Source organism: Aethalodelphis obliquidens, unplaced genomic scaffold (genome assembly GCF_003676395.1).
Source record: "Aethalodelphis obliquidens isolate GAN/ISIS:26980383/991018 unplaced genomic scaffold, ASM367639v1 scaffold26, whole genome shotgun sequence".
NCBI lineage: Eukaryota > Metazoa > Chordata > Mammalia > Artiodactyla > Delphinidae > Aethalodelphis > Aethalodelphis obliquidens.
The window spans coordinates 37191-46387 of record NW_020837970.1 but is presented as its reverse complement, the minus strand read 5'-3'; the positions used below and the strand labels follow the sequence as shown (position 1 = coordinate 46387).

The window sequence follows — 9197 nt, the reverse complement described above, 5'->3', positions numbered from 1 at the left end:
TAATCAATACACAGGCACAGAACAAGTCCTTCTCTTTCACCTTCCATTCTGTAGTCAACCCATCGCTTGAAGTAGATGGAGAAAGAAAACTTTACCCTGTACCTGAGCCCTATGAATTTCAAAGACAAAAAATAGCTTAACAGGAGAGAAACATACAAATCTTATTTGATGTTAATGTTTTTTACAGGGACTTCATAGAAAAGAAGTGAAAACTCAAAGCAGCAGTAAGACTTGGGGTTTACATACCATTTTAACAAAGGGTGATAAATTGTGGAGATATGACTAAACAAAGAAAAGGGGTTTGGGCTTCCACGGGTGGTATATTGTGGGACAGTGACTAGGACTATATGGGGGAAGCTAATGGAAGATGAGGATTATTTTAGTAAAATTAATGTAGATTCATCTTGGTATTAACTCCCATCGCCAGTGATAAGAGTGTTCTCCCCTTCCTGGTACAAGAAGGCACCTTTCTCACAGGAAATTTATGCCCTGCTTTTAGGCAGCAGGGGGTCAGAGAGCCCTTCCTATATATGCTATTTCTCAGTTGCCTTCAGCTAAAATAATCAGTATGCCAAAGTGGCATATTTGGGGGTAACATGTTCTGATCCCCTTCAGTGGTTAACAGTGAACACAGTTATTCTAGTGCCCGCTGGAATCTGCATCCGTCTGTCCTTCGGAGCCCACACAGACCCAACCAAGCTTGCTAGCAGCCAGGGGCAAAGCACCCGTGAGGACAAGAAGCCAGCCCAGATCTGCTTCAGCAGCATCTTCATGGCCAAAGCTGTTGCCGATGCATTAGATCAAGACTTGGACCAAAAGGAATGGATAAAATGATTCAAGATGGAAGAGGTGATGTGACCATTACAAATGGTGCTACCATTCTGAAACAAACACAAGCATTACATCCAACAGCCAGAATGCCGGTAGAGCTAAGGCTCAAGAGAAAGAAGGAAATGATACCACATCAGTGGTCATCGTTGCTGGCTCTCTTTGATTCCTGTACCAGGTTTTTTCAGAAATGGATTCATCATTTCCAGATCACTTTAGAAGGATTTGGAAAGGGTACTGAAATCTTGACATGCCGTGACCTGTGGAAGCGAGTGACAGAGAAGTGTTGTTAAACAGTGCAGCCACTTCACTGAGCTCAGCAGTTGTCTCTCAGTATTCAAGTCTTTCTCTTACCTGAGTGTAAATGCAGGGAGGAAAGTGATTGATCCAGCCACAGCTACTGTTGTAGATCTCAGAGATGTCAGAATAGTTAAGAAACCTGCTAATGCCCTCCAGGGTATAATGCTAAGTGAAATAAATCAGAAAGACAAATACTGTGTGATCTCTCTTACAGGTGGAATCTAAAAATAAAAACAAAAAAACAAGCTCATAGATAGAGCAGGTTGGTGGTTTCCAGAGGTGGGGGTAGAGGGGTGAGAGAAATGGGTGGGTAAACTGTTATTGTTTTTTTGCTTGTTTTTAGTTTAAATAAACTGTCATTTTTTTTTTTAAAAGGAAACTTGGTGGGACAATTGATGATTTTGTGTTGGTGGAAGGGCTGGTTCTCACCCATAAGGTGGCCAATTCTGACATATCCAAAGTTGAAAAGATTAAGATTGGGCTTAAAAACAGATCATGATAATCAAACAGTTGATTCTTAAGACATGCTCTTAGTGATCTTGTATTAAATTTCCTGATCAAAATGAAGATTGTGGTAGTTAAGGACATTGAAAGAGAAAATATTGGAACCAAGCCAACTGCTCATACTGACTAACTTGCCTGCTGACATGCTGGGTTTGGCTGAATGAGCTGAGGGGGTCAATTTACATGGTTCTGGCACACTGCTCAAGATTACAGGCTGTATTATCCCAGGAAAAAGTTATAGCTGTTGTTCCTGGTTCTAACACATTGGTGATTGAAGAAGCCGGGCCCTCAGTTCATGATGCCCTATGTTTTATTCATTGTTTAGTAAAGCAGAGAGCTCTAATTGCAGGAGATAGTGCTCCAGAGATAGAGTGGGCCCTGTGGTTAACCGGATATTCATGAACATTGAGTGGTATGAAATCCTACTGCGTTCATGCCTTTGCAGATGTTACTATGGAGCTCATTCCATCTACACTAGCTGAAACTGCTGGACTGAATCCCATGTCTACAGTCACAAAACTAAGAAAACCGGCATGCCAAGGAGAAAAACTTTAGGCATTAATGTCCAAAAGGATGGTATTTCCAACGTTTTGGAGGAACTGGTTATTCAGCCTTTGTTGCTTTCAGTCAGTGTACTGACTCTAGCAACTGAAACTGTGTGGCCCTGCAATAAACCTTTCTCTGCTCCAAACTCTGATGTTTCAGTTTGTTTTTCACTGTATGTGGGGCATATGAACTTGCATTTGGTAACAGTATGAAGTAGGACTCACTTCTTATAAAAGAAGAGTTGGGGTGGGTGTTTCAGCACTGTTTATAGATGGTCCATTTTTTCCCAGCTAATCTGAATGTTTAGTTTGTTGACTTATCTTTTCCTCTACTGATAGCACTCTGTCTCAATTACTATATGTTTATGACATGTTTAAACATCTGGTGTTATAGTCTAATTTACCCCACCATTCTTCTTTCTCAAAAAAAAAAAATCCTTGGCCATTTCTGTGAATTGTTTAAGTTGAATTCTGAAAACCAGTTTATAAAGAATCCATTAAGACATTGCTTTAGGATTTTGAATAGAATGGGATTGGATTATAAATCAATTTGGAAAAAAGTAGTAACTTTACAATATTGTGTCTTCCCTTCTTATTTAGGTCTCTTATGGTTTTCTTCATACAGGTCCTGTGTTTTTGCCAGGAGTATTCCAACTCTGAGTTCTTTTGCCACTGGGAATAGAATCTGGAGAGGATGTTTTGCCTTCCCAGAGGGAGCCTGCCTTGAAGAGAAGAGCTCACAGGACAGAGGTCAGAGATTGGGGGTGGGATGGAGCATGGAGAAAAAGTTTTGATGACATGACTGAAATCTCACAATCTGGCTGAGCCTAAAGCTTGTTGGGGCTCAATGAATTTCCTTTTCTTCTTAAACTGATTTTTTTTTACTTTTATTTTATATTGGAGTATAGTTGATTAACAATGCTGTGTTAGTCTCAGGTGTACAGCAGAGTGATTCAGTTATATACATGTATCTACTCTTTTTCAAATTATTTTCCCATGTACATTGTTACATAATATTGAGCAGAGTTCCCTGTGCTATACAGTAGGTCCTTTTTGGGTATCTATTTTATATATAGCAGTGTATACATGTCAATCCCAAACTCCCTGATGATCCCTCTCCACCCCCCACCCTTCCCCTCTGGTGACCATTTGCTCTGTAAGTCTGTGAGTCTGTTTCTGTTTTGTAAATAAGTTCATTTGTATCATTTTTAAAGGATTTTTTATATAAGTGATATATGATATTTGTCTTTCCCTGTCTGACTTATTTCACTTAGTACAATAATCTCCAGGTCCATCCATGTTGCTGCAAATGGCATTATTTCATTCTTGTTAATGGCTGAGTAATATTCCATTGTTTATATGTACCATATCTTCTTTATCCATTCTGTCGTTGGACATTTGGGTTGCCTCCATGTCTTGGCTATTGTAAACATTGCTGCAGTGAACACTGAGGTGCATGAATCCTTTCAAACCATGGTTTTCTCCAGATATATGCCCAGGAGTGGAATTCCTGGATCATATGGTAGCTCTATTTTTAGTTATTTTAAGGAACCTCTGTACTGTTCTCCTTAGTAGCTGTACCAATTTACATTCCTACCAATAATGTAGGAGGGTTCCCTTTTCTCCACACCCCCTCCAGCATTTATTGTTTGTAGACTTTTTGATGATGGCCATTCTGACTGGTGTGAGGTGATATCTCATTGTAGTTTTGATTTGCATTTCTCTAATAATTAGCAATGTTGAGCATCCTTTCATGTACCTGTTGGCCATCTGTATGTCTTCTTTGGAGAAATATCTATTTAGGTCTTCTACTCATTTTTTGATTGGGTTGTTTGTCTTTTTGTTATTGAGCTGCATGAGCTGTTTGTAAATTTTGGAGACCAGTCCCTTGTCGGTCACATCACTTGCTAATATTTTCTCCCATTCTGTGGAATGTCTTTTCATTTTGTTTATGGTTTACTTTGATGTGCAAAAGCTTTTGAGTTTAATTAGGTTCCATTTGTTTATTTTTGTTTTTATTTCCATAACTCTGGGAGACGGATCAAAAAAGATGTTGCTGCGATTTATGTCAAAGTGTTCTGCCTATGTTTTCCTTTAAGAGTTTTATAGTGCCTGGTCTTCAGTTTAGGTCTTTAATCCATTTTGTGTTTATTTTTGTGTATGGTGTTAAAGAGTGTTCTAATTTCTTTTTTTTTTTTTACATGTAGCTGTCCAGTTTTCCCAGCACCATTTATTTAAGAAACTGTATTTCCCTCATTGTAGAGTCTTGCCTCCTGTGTCATAGATTAATTGACATAGCTGCATGTGTTTATTTCTGGGCTTTCTATCCTGTTCCATTGAACTATATTTCTATTTCTGTGCTAGTACCATAATGTTTTGATGACTATACCTTTGCAGTATAGTCTGAAGTCAGAGCACCTAATTGCTCCAGGTCCATTTTTGCTTCTCAGGATTGCTTTGGCTATTCAGGGTCTTTTGTGTCTCCATACAAATTTTAAGATTTTTTTCTTCTAGTTCTGTGAAAAATGCCATTGGTAATTTGATAGGGATTGCATTGAATCTGTAGAGTGCCCTGGGTAGTATAGTCATTGTGACAATATTGATTCTTTCAATCCAAGAACATGGTATATCTTTCCATCTGTTTGTGTTATCTTCAATTTCTTTCATCAGCATCTTATAGTTTTCAGAGTACAGGTCTTTTGTCTCCTTAGGTAGTTTTATTCCTAGCTATTTTATTCTTTTTGATGTGATGGTAAATGGGATTGTTTCTTTAATTTCTTTTTCTGATCTTTCATTGTTAGTGTACAGAAATGCAACAGATTTCTTTCCTTTTTTTTAAACATCTTTATTGGAGTATAATTGCTTTACAATGGTGTGTTACTTTCTGCTTTATAACAAAGTGAATCAGTTATACATATACATATGTCCCCATATCTCTTCCCTCTTGCATCTCCCTCCCTCTCACCCTCCCTATCCCACCCTCTAGGTGGTCACAAAGCACCGAGCTGATCTCCCTGTGCTATGTGGCTGCTTCCCACTAGCTATCTATTTTATGTTTGGTAGTGTAAATGTGTCCATGCTACTCTCTCACTTTGTCCCAGCTTACCCTTCCCCCTCCCCGTATCCTCAAGTCCATTCTCTAGTAGGTCTGCATCTTTATTCCCGTCTTCCCCCTAGGTTCTTCTGACCATTTTTTTTTCTTTTTCTTTTTTTTAGATTCCATATATATGTGTTAGCATACGGTATTTGTCTTCCTCTTTCTGACTTACTTCACTGTGTATGACAGTCTCTTGGTCCATCCACCTCACTACAAATAACTCAGTTTCATTCCATTTTATGGCTGAGTAATATTCCATTGTATATATGTGCCACATCTTCTTTATCCATTCATCTGTCGATGGACACTTAGGCTGCTTCCATGTCCTGGCTATTGTAAATAGAGCTGCAATGAACATTTTGGTACATGACTCTTTTTGAATTATGGTTTTCTCAGGGTATATGCCCAGTAGTGGGATTGCTGGGTCATATTGTAGTCCTATATGTAGTTTTTTAAGGAACCTCCCTCCATACTGTTCTCTATAGTGGCTGTACCAATTCACATTACCACCAGCAGTGCAAGAGTGTTCCCTTTTCTCCACACCCTCTCCAGCATTTATTGTTCCTAGATTTTTTTTTTATGTTTTTTTTTAACATCTTTATTGGGGTATAATTGCTTTACAATGGTGTGTTAGTTTCTGCTTTATAACAAAGTGAATCAGTTATACATATACATATGTTCCCATATGTCTTCCCTCTTGCGTCTCCCTCCCTTCCACACTCCCTATCCCACCCCTCCAGGCTGTCAAAAAGCACCGAGCCAATATCCCTGTGCCATGCGGCTGCTTCCCACTAGATATCTACCTTACTACGTTTGTTAGTGTGTATATGTCCATGACTCTCTCTCGCCCTGTCACAGCTCACCCTTCCCCCTCCCCATAACCTAAAGTCCGTTCTCTAGTAGGTCTGTGTCTTTATTCCTGCCTTACCCCTAGGTTCTTCATGACATTTTTTTTTCCTTAAATTCCATATATATGTGTTAGCATACGGTATTTGTCTTTTTCTTTCTGACTTACTTCACTCTGTATGACAGACTCTAGGTCTATCCACCTCATTACAAATAGCTCAATTTCGTTTCTTTTTATGGCTGAGTAATATTCCATTGTATATATGTGCCACATCTTCTTTATCCATTCATCCGATGATGGGCACTTAGGTTGTTTCCATCTCCGGGCTATTGTAAATAGAGCTGCAATGAACATTTTGGTACATGACTCTTTTTGAATTTCGGTTTTCTCAGGGTATATGCCCAGTAGTGGGATTGCTGGGTCATATGGTAGTTCTATTTGTAGTTTTTTAAGGAACCGCCATACTGTTCTCCATAGTGGCTGAACCAATTCACAGTCCCACCAGCAGTGCAAGAGTGTTCCCTTTTCTCCACACCCTCTCCAGCATTTATTGTTTCTAGATTTTTTGATGATGCCCATTCTGACTGGTGTGAGATGATATCTCATTGTGGTTTTGATTTGCATTTCTCTAATGATTAATGATGTTGAGCATTCTTCCATGTGTTTGTTGGCAATCTGTATATCTTCTTTGAAGAAATGTCTATTTAGGTCTTCTGCCTATTTTTGGATTGTTTGTTTGTTTTTTTGATGTTGAGCTTCATGAGCTGCTTGTAAATTTTGGAGATTAATCCTTTGTCAGTTGCTTCATTTGCAAATAGTTTCTCCCATTCTGAGGGTTGTCTTTGGGTCTTGTTTATGGTTTCCTTTGCTGTGCAAAAGCATTGAAGCTTCATTAGGTCCCATTTGTTTATTTTTGTTTTTATTTCCATTTCTCTAGGAGGTGGGTCAAAAAGGATCTTGCTGTGATTTATGTCATAGAGTGTTGTGCCTATGTTTTCCTCTAAGAGTCTTATAGTGTCTGGCCTTACATTTAGGTCTTTAATCCATTTTGAGCTTATTATTGTGTATGGTGTTAGGGAGTGATCTAATCTCATACTTTTACATGTACCTGTCCAATTTTCCCAGCACCACTTATTGAAGAGGCTGTCTTTTCTCCACTATATGTTCTTGCCTCCTTTATCAAAGATAAGGTGACCATATGTGTGTGGGTTTATCTCTGGGCTTTCTATCCTGTTGCACTGATCTATATTTCTGTTTTTGTACCAGTACCATTCCGTGTTGATTACTGTAGCTTTGTGGTATAGTCTGAAGTCAGGGAGCCTGATTCCTCCAGCTCCGTTTTTCATTCTCAAGATTGCTTTGGCGATTCGGAGTCTCTTGTGTTTCCATACAAATTGTGAAATTTTTTGTTTTAGTTCTGTGAAAAATGCCAGTGGTAGTTTGATAGGGATTGCATTGAATCTGTAGATTGCTTTGGGTAGTAGAGTCACTTTCACAATGTTGATTCTTCCAATCCAAGAACATGGTATATCTCTCCATCTATTTGTATCATCTTTAAATTTTTTCATCAGTGTCTTATAATTTTCTGCATACAGGTCTTTTGTCTCCTTAGGTAGGTTTATTCCTAGATATTTTATTCTTTTTGTTGCAATGGTAAATGGGAGTGTTTTCTTGATTTCACTTTCAGATTTTTCATCACTAGTGTATAAGAATGCCGGAGATTTCTGTGCATTAATTTTGTATCCTGCTACTTTACCAAATTCATTGATTAGCTCTAATAGTTTTCTGGTAGCATCTTTAGGATTCTCTATGTATAGAATCATGTCATCTGCAAATAGTGACAGCTTTACTTTTTCTTTTCTGATTTGGATTCCTTTTATTTCCTTTTCTTCTCTGATTCCTGTGGCTAAAACCTCCAAAACTATGTTGAATAAGAGGGTTGAGAGTGGGCAAACTTGTCTTGGTCCTGATCTTACTGGAAATGCTTTCAGTTCTTCACCACTGAGGACGATGTTGGCTGTGGGTTTGTCATATATGGCCTTTATTATGTTGAGGAAAGTTCCCTCTATGCCTACTTTCTGGAGGGTTTTTATCGTAAATGGGTGTTGAATTTTGTCGAAAGCTTTCTCTGTACCTATTGAGATGACCATATGGTTTTTCTCCTTCAGTTTGTTAATATGGTGTATCACATTGAATGATTTGCGTATATTGAAGAATCCTTGCATTCCTGGGATAAACCCCACTTGATCATGGTGTATGATCCTTTTAATGTGCTGTTGGATTCTGTTTGCTAGTATTTTGTTGAGGATTTTTTTATCTATGTTCATCAGTGATATTGGCCTGTAGTTTTCTTTCTTTGTGACATCCTGGTCTGGTTTTGGTATCAGGGTGATGGTGGCCTCGTAGAATGAGTTTGGGAGTGTTCCTCCCTCTGCTATATTTTGGAAGAGTTTGAGAAGGATAGGTGTTAGCTCTTCTCTAAATGTTTGATAGAATTCGCCTGTGAATCCATCTGGTCCTGGGCTTTTGTTTGTTGGAAGAATTTTAATCACATTTTCAATTTCAGAGCTCGTGATTGGTCTGTTAATTTTTTCCTATTTCTTCCTGATTCACTCTCAGCAGGTTGTGCATTTCTAAGAATTTGTGCATTTCTTCCATTTGTCCATTTAATTGGCATAGAGTTGCTTGTAGTAATCTCTCATGATCTTTTGTATTTCTGCAGTGTCAGTTGTTACTTCTCCTTTTTCATTTCTAATTCTGTTGATTTGAGTCTCCGCCCTTTTTTTCTTCATGAGTTTGGCTAATGGTTATCAATTTTGTTTATCTTCTCAAAGAACCAGCTTTTAGTTTTACTGAATTTTGCTATTGTTTCCTTTATTTCTTTTTCATTTATTTCTGATCTGATCTTTATGATTTCTTTCCTTCTGCTAAATTTGTTTTTTTTGTTGTTGTTGTTGTTCTTTCTCTAATTGCTTTAGGTGCAAGGTTAGGTTGTTTATTCGAGATGTTTCCTGTTTCTTAAGGTAGGATTGTATTGCTGTAAACTTCCGTCTTAGAACTGCTTTTGTTGCATCCC

General features: G+C 38.2%; 1 pseudogene; it reads left to right on the top strand.

The window, feature by feature from the left end:
- Positions 1-278: 278 nt before the first annotated feature.
- On the top strand, positions 279-2069 carry LOC113629347 (T-complex protein 1 subunit delta pseudogene; annotated as a pseudogene).
- Positions 2070-9197: the final 7128 nt, after the last annotated feature.